The sequence below is a fragment of the Mus caroli genome, unplaced genomic scaffold (genome assembly GCF_978045245.1).
Source record: "Mus caroli unplaced genomic scaffold, Mus_caroli_1 scaffold_12, whole genome shotgun sequence".
NCBI classification, from domain to species: Eukaryota; Metazoa; Chordata; class Mammalia; order Rodentia; family Muridae; genus Mus; species Mus caroli.
In genome coordinates this window covers 102136375-102147050 of record NW_028227267.1, presented here as the reverse complement: position 1 = coordinate 102147050, position 10676 = coordinate 102136375, and the positions used below count along the sequence as shown (strand labels likewise).

General features: G+C 41.0%; 2 long non-coding RNA genes across 2 annotated transcripts; one reads left to right on the top strand and one right to left on the bottom strand.

Annotated features, from left to right (window-relative positions):
* The first annotated feature begins 261 nt into the window (after positions 1-261).
* On the top strand, positions 262-3404 carry LOC110309850 (uncharacterized). Its single transcript, XR_002379757.2, has 3 exons — positions 262-395; positions 763-913; positions 3252-3404. It is a non-coding gene; the product is annotated as an uncharacterized LOC110309850 (long non-coding RNA).
* Positions 3405-6168: 2764 nt separating this feature from the next.
* On the bottom strand, positions 6169-10307 carry LOC147001935 (uncharacterized). The gene is made up of 3 exons (XR_015044755.1): positions 10251-10307; positions 7787-7822; positions 6169-6398 (listed from the first exon to the last, which is right to left on the bottom strand). It is a non-coding gene; the product is annotated as an uncharacterized LOC147001935 (long non-coding RNA).
* Between the last annotated feature and the right edge of the window lie 369 nt (positions 10308-10676).

The following is a 10676-nucleotide window of genomic DNA, read 5'->3' as shown; positions in this document are numbered from 1 at the left end:
GCACCAGGGTTCAATTCTCAGGATCTTCCATGTGAGGTCTGACAGCCTCTTCTGGTCTCCAAGAGCACCAGGCACGTGTGCAGTGTATACATGCAAGCAGAACACCCATAGCTGTAAAAATAAAATAGGTTTTAAAAAGCAGAAGAACACAATTCTGCCACAAAAATCACCTAAGATATCTGGTGTTTATTATCGGCTTGTTCAGAAGCCAAATTACATCCCCAGTCTCTACCATCTATTGCATTTTACCTCAAGCTCACTAAGAGAAGATTTTGAAAAGCAGAGACTGGTAGAAGAATGAAGAAAGAGGGGAAAGTGGAAGCAGTCGACACACGAGAGACAAGCAGCACATCTGTGCAGTGTGAAGGGAGAGGGCCTATATGATCCACACCAAGGTCAGGCGATGTGTGAATACCGAGGACCAGAAGGGGGAAGAGTCAGAAGAGGGAGGAGCCAGAATGGGAGGAACCAGAAGGGGAGGAGCCAGAAGGGGAAGGCCAATATGGAAGCTGTCCATGGGGACTTCTTAGGAAGAAGGCTTACTTACTAGCTGTGCCCAGAGTGTAGCAAAATGGAGTCAAAAGACCTGCTTCATACAACTTCTCTTTTCCTTGAGGTTTCCACGTCTCAAATATGTGTGGAACTTCAGCTGTAACATGCGCCACGCAGGTGCTTTTCAGGGATCAAAATGGAATGACAACAGCCATAGAATGGAGAGATCAGAGCAAGAGACCTATTCTGAATGTACTATTTTGGCATCAGGAGTCAGCGGTCTGGATTTCCAATCCTACAATAAATGAAGGACAGCTGGAATCCTCACAAAACATCACACATATTCTGCAGAGTGCTGAACCCTGGTGAACTTTGTGAAGATCCACTACCACTGGCCTGGCAATCATTTCTCTCTTTCCAGGTGAGTGAACAGGTGAAGAAAACATGAGAAAGAGTGATTGATTTCCTATACTGCCCAAGAAATTAATCGCATATGAGAGTTAAAAAATATGGAAGTACAATATATAATGATAATCAGGGGGTATATTATCTTGTCTAATTTTAATCAACCCTTGACATATATAAATAGAGATTTAACTAGTTGACTGATTAGTTCTTTTTCAGTTTGTGTGTTTTCAAGTGATTTGTGATCTTTCTTTAAAAAAAAATGTCTTTCTCTCTTTCTTTTACGAATCTCTGGCAAGTTGACATACATATGGTGAACATATGGCCTGCCCCTAATTGATTTAATTCAAAGAGGACCCAGGGGAAAGCTCTGAGCACTATCTGTTTGAGAGCTTTGAGGAATGTTTATTTCAGAGTGAAGGGTGAAAGTGTGATACCATCATAGTGGTGCAACTGGAACAGGCCAGGCATTACCCACACATGGCAGGGAGCAGCAAGGATATAAATCACTAGGGCGCGTGTGACTCCAGCTCTCTGAACTGGCACAGGAGGTTAAAAAAAAAGTGATGCCTATTTCAAGAAAAAAGTACATATATTGCTTACCCTGAATTTCTCAGGAGAAAGCACATTGCCTTACTAACCAGCACCCCAAACACACACACACACACCACACACACACCACACACACACACACACACACACCACACACACACACACACACCACACACACACACACACCACACACACACACACACACACACAGACACACACCACACATACACACCACACACCACACACACACAGACACACACCACACATACACACCACACACCACACACACACACACCACACACCACACACCACACACACACACACACACACACACACACCACACACACACCACACACCACACACACACACACCACACACACCACACACACACACACACCACACACACACACACACACACACCACACACACACATACACACACACACACACCACACACACACCACACACACACACACACACCACACACACACCACACACACACCACACACACACATACACACACACACACACCACACACACACACCACACACACACACCACATACACACACCACACACACACACACACACACACATTTATAAACCAATTTGCCCACATTCCAAAATAGTTCAGTTTTCCTAATGCATCTCCCACCTGATAGAGATAATTCTGTAGCTAAACTATGGCAGAAGAAGACTTGCTGGCTTGCACTCCTTCCCACAGACTGTTATAAACAAAGCCATGTGTATATTGTCTGTTTGCTAGATAACAATCCAGCTGCCAGTAAACCAAAATCAAATTTAGTGGACTCTCTTTACTGTCCTCCCGGTTTGGCTCCAACACTAACGTCAAGTACCTGCACTGGCTAGTGATGAACTTGCTCATCTGAAGTCTATTGGAATCTTAAGAAGGGTGACAAGATAAAATTATAAATACATAACACCTGGCCAGAATCTATTATTTTCTCACTTGTTTATTTATCTTGTGGGTAGGGGAAGAAGGTAACACACGCCACAGTGTACATGCAAAAGTCAGAGAACCACTTACAGCAGTTGCTCCTCTCTTTCTATCACACAGGTTCCGTCCAGGGATTGAACTCAGGTCACTAGGCTTGGCAGGAAGCACCTTTATCCACTGAACCATATTGCTGGTCCCTTATTAATATTTTCATGTCAGTAATTTTAGGTTCAAAGTTCATTTTGCCATGTGCCAAAAACAAAGGGCATGACTGACATATCAGTACTTCTGAGCCATGCATAAGAAATTTATAATTGATAGAGTCATTTATAAATTATATTTAATATATCATATATTCATAGTTAATATATGTATGAATATATGCACATGCACACATACATGTTGTATATCATGAAGGTATAAATTATTTTATATATTATAAACATGTATGATGCCTTAAGTTGCATGTTAGACATCATAAATTTATATATTTACATGTATTTATATGTTATAATATATTTTACTTATAAAGATGTGCTATATATCATATATGGTATCTTTATATATGTTATACATGTTTTTACACACATATGGTTTCATATGTGTACCTTTCAGTTCTTATTTCTTTTGCCTTTATCTCAACACAATGTCATCAAGACCTTGGATGATCTCCATAAGTGTCATGAGATAAATAATCTATCTCATAGCGGTAGTTACAGCAGTAATACAGCTTCTGTTTACTTCATCTGTGCCAACTCCAGGCCGTGATGTAAATATGTTTTCAAATAACTCCTCTGTCTCGTTTAATCTTGATAATCTTCCTGAGAAGGATCTTGCTTTTCTCCAGATCTCAAAGTTGGGAGTTGCAGTGTGAAGACGCTAAATAGTGTGTTTTAGAGCAAGAGGTATTAATTCAACATTGGAAAGACCACTGGTACCCAACAGACCCTTCCAGCTGAGTTCAGAAAGTGTGCTCTCAAGATCCAAGCTCTCCTTGTGCCTGAGTTGGTATGACTTTACTCAGTCCTCTGTCCTTTACCTCATCCCTCTCCTGGAAGTAACTTCAAGCATTTTATGTTGATATAGTGAAATAGTAAGAGCCCCATATTCCTAAATAATAAAACAGAGGGGATAGGGGCAGAGACAACTGATTGTGGCAAACCACCACAGCCAAGAACAGAGTGAGAAAGAGCCAGAAAGCATTTCTATGATGTCTTTGTCCATTTTGGTGTGCCTGAGAATTTCTCAGAAAAAATTACTATTTCTCCCAAATAACAAATTTATTGGGTCATCATCAAATCCTTTCCAGTGGATTAAAGTTTTATAGCTTTGATTTTAAGCTTTTTTTTTTTTTTTTTTTTTTTTTTTTACTTTTTTGTTGTTGTTTGGTTTGGTTTGGTTTGGTTTGGTTTGGTTTGGTTTGGTTTGGTTTGGTTTGGTTTGGTTTGGTTTTTCGAGACAGGGTTTCTCTGTGTAGCCCTGGCTGTCCTGAAACTCACTTTGTAGACCAGGCTGGCCTCGAACTCAGAAATCCGCCTGCCTCTGCCTCCCAAGTGCTGGGATTAAAGGCGTGTGCCACCACTTACATATTTTAAAAATCAAATGTAGTGGCCTCTCTTGATTGTCCTCCCTGACAGAAGGGAGAAAAGCTTAGGGATCTGCTCTGTGGTGTGAGCCCGAGCACAGGAGGGCATTTAAATGTCTTAAAAGTCCACTATGGAAAACAGCAGTCAAGCTTGAGCTCATACATTAAAGATTTGATTCCTGAATCTTATAGGACCATAAAATCTAGAGGAAAACAAAGCTTGATAGATTTCTCTCTTGGGTAATATGACAATATACTTGTCCTATCCAGTGGCACCCAAAATGGGAGAATTTATCCAAATGTCATTTTAGAACTAAATGCTAGTTACACAATGGAGGTACAAATACTTCAATATAGTTTGTTAATCAACTGGAACTTGGTCCTCCATAGTTCCTACAATCAGATGCCTAAGATGGACACACACTATACATTGAAGAATTTCTGTGTGGCCATGCCATAATGACCTAAGTAAACAACAGGAAGACTGAAGACCCGTGGAGCAGCCTCTTTTGATGCCATCTTTATTTGAGAATGAAAACTCAATGGAACTCCATCACCTTGGAGTCTTTTTACAGAATTCCTTCTACCCAGACACCATAAACTTCCCTTTAACCACCCAATACAGTCATCATAGCAGAGTTCTCTACCCAGCCCAGTTTCCAATACCCCTTTACTATAGGCTGTATCAGCGCACTCCAGCTAATCATGATCCAAGGTTTGAAAACTGAACTCTAGACCATAAAAGTGACACCTAAGCTGGTACTGAGCAGTGGTCTCTGTTGTTGCCTGGTATCTTGAAGAAAACTGGATAGGTCTACAAGGCAATTCACACAACAGAGGCTGCTGATTCTTATTTCTATAATCCCCCTGTTAAGGAAGGAAAATCCAGGTCAATGTTGGCACAGTGAACAATTTACCTTCTCTATTTTCCATAAATGTCTCTACCTTTCACTAAAACCCATCTATCACCGACACAAATTGCAGGTGTTAGAACCAGATTTGTGACCCTAGGAACATCTTTGCCATTTCTGAATGACCTATGCATGCAACAGTATGTCCTATAGACACAAGCAGTCTGGAATTTTCTAGAAGGAGCACAAAACCTTTGTCATTAGGCTGGCTTATATGTCAGCCCTTATGTCAGGCTACTGGTATCTGAAGTGCTCTGGTTTTCTCATCAAGAGGGACCTGTCACATGAGTTGAACACCTGAGGACAGGGCACGGAGTTGATGTCAGTGCCCAGGTTCCAAACCTGAACTGGACTCTAAGTAGTTCCCTTGTTTAAGGCCGCTCCTTGCTATAAAGCCTTTGATCACTGTGCTTTAGTGTCTGTCCCACTTCAACACACCATTGAGTCTGAGACTTCAACCAAGCAGGGCAATGGTAACTGATTCCAATGACTGTTGAGGGTTTCTTTGGAGTTGACTCGATATTAGATACCTTGGAGAATATTTCTTTGAAAAAAAAAATGATTCTTTTTCTATGTTTTACTTGGAAAATTGATCACATTCTTGTCCCCAAATCAATGATGCCTTGTAAATATTGTAAAAGTGTATGTATGTTTTGATATACACAAGCCTTCTGTTGATCGCCATATTCAGCTTGACATGCAGAGGTACAAATTAGCTCCAGTAGAGAGACAATAGATAGCAGGAAGAGCTCAGCCAGCAGGACTCACTAGAGATGACACAAAATTATTATTTGTCTGATTGAAGCTTTTATCCAAGTAAACAGAAGTCATTACCCAGTCAGGATTTGTGGCAAGATCTAGAGTTACCCAGGGCTCTTGAGGAAAATATCCAGAAGATTTTCAGAAGCATTTGGGACAAAGGGGCTCAACATCTCAGCCATTATATGATGTATTATCGTCAAGACGACTGAGGTCTGAGAAGCAGTTAAACTTAAAACCACCACCCAACAGAAAATTGCCACTGCTTGAGTCACTGGGTACCGTAACCTCCTTAAGTCTGTTGTTTGTTTGTTTGTTTGTTTGTTTTGGGACAGGGCATGACAATGCAAGGAGTAGTATTTTCATAACCAATTAAATTTAACAAAGAATGTGGTCCTTCCTTCTCAATTCAAACTGCACCAAATAAACCTCCAACAATATTTCACGCAGAGTGTTTTGTTTTGCTCTATTCTTCTCATTCTCTCAGCACATGAATTATTAAAGGCATATAACCGACTGTAAAATCCAGTCTATCCTCAAATTACATAGCCCATCATGCTGGAAGCTTTAACCATGTTTTGCAGTTGTAGAAATGATGAGGATCCATTCTATAGACACCTGTAAAGTCCAAGCATGAGATAGAGGTGGCAGGATTCAGTCTTCAATCTTGCAAACATCCTGAAAGAGCTAGTGACGGCTCCAGGGAAAGGACTTCTGGTGTGAGAAAAAGTATGTGGCACTGTGTGGAACAAGATTCAAGGTTAGCTTCTCATAAAACAGATACTGTCTGGGTACAAAATGTAGAACAGTTCTTCTGGACTCTTCCTTCATTGAAACCAGTAGAATCTCTGTACCTGGCATGGCTGGCTTGTTCAGTAAACCCGTGTGGTTACCAAGGTTACTGCACTGAGTTCTGTAGCCTCCGCAGCTCTATCTTAGTATCTGTTCCTCCTGTTCCTTCCAGATTTCCTGCATTGTCACACACTAACTCCAGAGGACCCCCACAGAGTGCCTTTTCTCTCTGTCATGTCAGCTCCTCCCAAATGACAGGGGAGAATCTTACTGTAACATATTGTTCTCAACATAGTTTTAATATCAATCCCTTTCATTCTCAAAACGGATCCATTTTTAGAGGATAAATTATAGGGTTATCTTTTCTGGATCTTACTATTCTCCCTTCTTTCTTCCATAAGATCTATTTTTGTATCAACAAAACATCACATTGCTAAGCATGCACACCTTCCTCTCAGAAGCTGGAGCAGGGGGATTGAATTCAAGCTTCAGCTCCATAACAAGCCCCTATCTCAAAACAAACAAAACTAAATTAAAAAAAAAAAACCTTGCAGCATGAATATTTCCAAATTCCTACTCTCCCCATGAGCTTCCTACTAAGTGCTAACCATCTCAGCTCCCTTGTCTGTTTGATGTGAAAGTTCTTCTGGAACCACAGAACCAAGCATCTGTCAAGTTGCCTTCCCTTTTCACAGCAGCATTGCAATGTGTGTGTGTGTGTGTGTGTGTGTGTGTGTGTGTGTGTGTGTGTGTAAGCAGTTGAGACTAAGATCTCAGGCATGCTAGGCAAGTGCTCTACTACCAAGCCATATCTCCAGCTCCAGAATTATAACTTTTACTAAAGATATTCCATAAAGTTTGAGATCTTGAAGTTGTATTGCCAGTTATCTATTATGTTCCATAATGCCAACAGCCAATAGCTGGGGAAGACAGACAGAAGTAGGGCTTGGGACCAGGAGCAGGAAGATAAGGGGGAGATTCGCCATGCCAGGATAGTGTGGATGAGAGGAGAGATGCCATGCCTGAGAAGAGTGCAGGACAAAGAGGCAGAGCTGCCCTGTAAAGGAGCCCGGAAAGGTTGGCCCAAAGGGATGACCATCTGGGTCCAGAGCAGGCAAGATAGACCATAAAATTAGTAAGTAATAACTCTGGATTAACTGCAAAGAGGGTCGGCAGTGGCCAAGCTATTGTGCTGTTTAAGGCATATTAACATATAAAGTCTTCAATTTCATTTGGGAATATAAACCATTGGGATAGGTAGCAAACCACACTGACAAAAGTCATTAATTAACATTTATTTCTACACTCCATAGGTCCTTTCTTGTCCGTACTTACAATTTCAAGTTCTAGACCTCACATGTACTCATCTACCTAGAAGAGAGAGGAAAATTCAGGTTTTGACATTTTTCAACTTCTGAAACACTTAATCCTGAATACTCATTCTTTCTACTATATTATATTCAACATACTCTGTTCCTTTTATTAAAAAAATTAAAAATAAATACCCCCCTAAGACATAATATATTGTGAGAATGATTTGAATTTTTTATTTTTTTTTTCTCATCTGTGCCATATCTTTAGCCTGGAATATCATCTTCCCCATTTCTACTTTTGTAATCTATTCACTGCCTACTCAAATACCATTTCCTTAGAGGACCTTTCCCCAAATAAGCATTTCTGTTCCATCTTCTCCATCTTTACCATCATCATCATCATCATCACCACCACCACCATCCTCATCATATCATCATCATCATCCAATACTTTCAGAGCTTTACAATGGCCTCTACAGACTCAGTCCCTCTAAACCCCACCTTCAAAGGCTCTAACTACAATGCTGCCAGACCAATCTTAACAGACATGGGCCTTGTCACAACATTCCTTAGCATAAAAGACTATAACGAGTCTTTCCGTAGACTACCCAGAAAGTGTTCTCTTCCCTGTACACCCAGCCACAGCCCTGTTGATGGCCCTCCATGACACTGCCCTCTACTTACTCTCAGAAGGAGAGTCAAATACTACATTCTTTGCATATACCAAATTATGCTTACATTATTTCACTTGTTACAACATATTTATTCCTTAGCTTTCTTTTGTAATTTCTATAGGATCATCAGTTCTCTGGGAGTGAAAGATCAGAAGTTGTTAAGGTCACATATTCCAGAAATAGAATATAGATTCAAGTCCCAATTCTGCTACTCACAGTGTACTAATACCACAATAATTTCACACCCAGCAACCACAAATTCCCAGTGATATTGGGAAATTGACTTTTTCAATTCACAATTTGAGTGGTACTTCTGTTTTTTTGTTTTTGTTTTTGCTTTTTTTTTTTTTTTGTGAAACTTTGGTGATTTGGGCTGAATCTTTCCATAAATTCATTTGATGTGTCAGTTGATGTAGCTAATGAGTATAGGTGTATACACACACACACACACACACACACACACTCACTCACTCACTCACTCATACACTGCTTCCACCAGGAAGACAAAACCAGGAGAATATAATGGAGGATAAAATAACTAGACAATAGAAATGTATCGTCTCACTAAGGCCATCCATGATCAGTTAGACCCGGATGCATGAACCAGACCAGCTTATGGACCAATGGTTCAAAGCTTGCCTAATATCAGACTAGCCCCCATGGTACTGCAGCTGGCATTGCACATAGCCTCTGGATCAACTCCTACACAGGAAAGTTACAGTGCCATCACCAGACATTTTGTTTGTTTGTTTGGATACAAATTCAATCTCTCATACAAGGCAGTGTTTTACCAGTGACCCCAACCCTACGTTCATTCAGGTTTAAGAACCAGTTTGGTATGCATAAGCCAATTTCCAAACCAGATCAAGATACCTGTCTTCCATGAAGTTGGTCTGATGCTGACAAGGGAACTGGAGCTCAAGGAGACTGGAGTGGACTCGGTCATGCAATGGAAGCAGCTAGGTCGGCAAGCACTTGCTCAGAGGCTGAGGCTGATGTTCTGGAGAACTACCTAGAACATTTTAGTTTTTCTTTCCTTCTCTCCTTTCTTCCCGTTTCTTGTGGACACAGATGCTAGGCCTACCCAGGCCAGATCAAAGCTTTATGCTCACCCAGAGTCCAAGTTCATCCCAGTAGATCTCAACTCTGGACCAACTCCTCTGGACTCAAGTTTCAGACAAGGACTTGAGGATCCAGGATCCAGGCCAGGTTTTTGGTTTGTTTGTTTTTGTTTGTTTGTTTGTTTGTTTTGTTTTGTTTTGTTTTGTTTTTGTGAACTTAGCTTCAATCTCAGCTCTAATAGGTAAAATCTTTATCCCAATAGCTAAGTACTCATGCACTGTCTTAGTCAGGGTTTCTATTCCTGCACAAACATCATGACCAAGAAGCAAGTTGGGGAGGAAAGGGTTTATTCGGCTTACACTTCCATGCTGCTGTTCATCACCAAAGGAAGTCAGGACTGGAACTCAAACAGGTCAGAAAGCAGGAGCTGATGCAGAAGCCATGGAGGGATGTTCTTTACTGACTTGCCTCCTCTGGCTTGCTCAGCCTACTCTCTTATAGAACCCAAGACTACCAGCCCAGGGATGGTCCTACCCACAAGGGGCCTTTCCCCCTTGATCACTAATTGAGAAAATGCCTTACAGTTGGATCTCATGGAGGCATTTCCTTAACTGAAGCTCCTTTCTCTGTGATAACTCCAGCTGTGTCAAGTTGACACAAAACTAGCCAGTACATGCACTTAGCCCATCTGAGCCCCATGTAAGCCCTGAGAAATCAGAAGGCTTCTTTAGATACTTTCTCTGGACTTACCATTATAGATCTAGTCAACAGGTCGATCCTGGTAGATCCAGACTCCATGCCCACACTTCTGGTCTTACATAGAAGCCTCCAACTTGCTAGCCAGCCATCACTCAGGCCTGTCTAAGGACTCCATCAATAATTTTACTTCAGACCATGCCAGATGGCCTGCAGATAAAGTCTGAGTAGACAGACTGGCAAAGGACTTTGCCAGAGAAAAAAATTCAACAAAAAACAGAATTAGTCTCTCCCTCTTCAAATGTGTATGTATCATCAACTTTAGACAGCAAGAAACATGAAAAACCAAGAAGATATAACACCACCAAAGAGGCAGAATAATCTCCCAGTAGGGAGATATATTTCCCCAAGAAATATATTAACATGAATTTCCCAAATAATTGAAAAGAATTTCTCTTGGAAGATAAACAACTTTGAGAA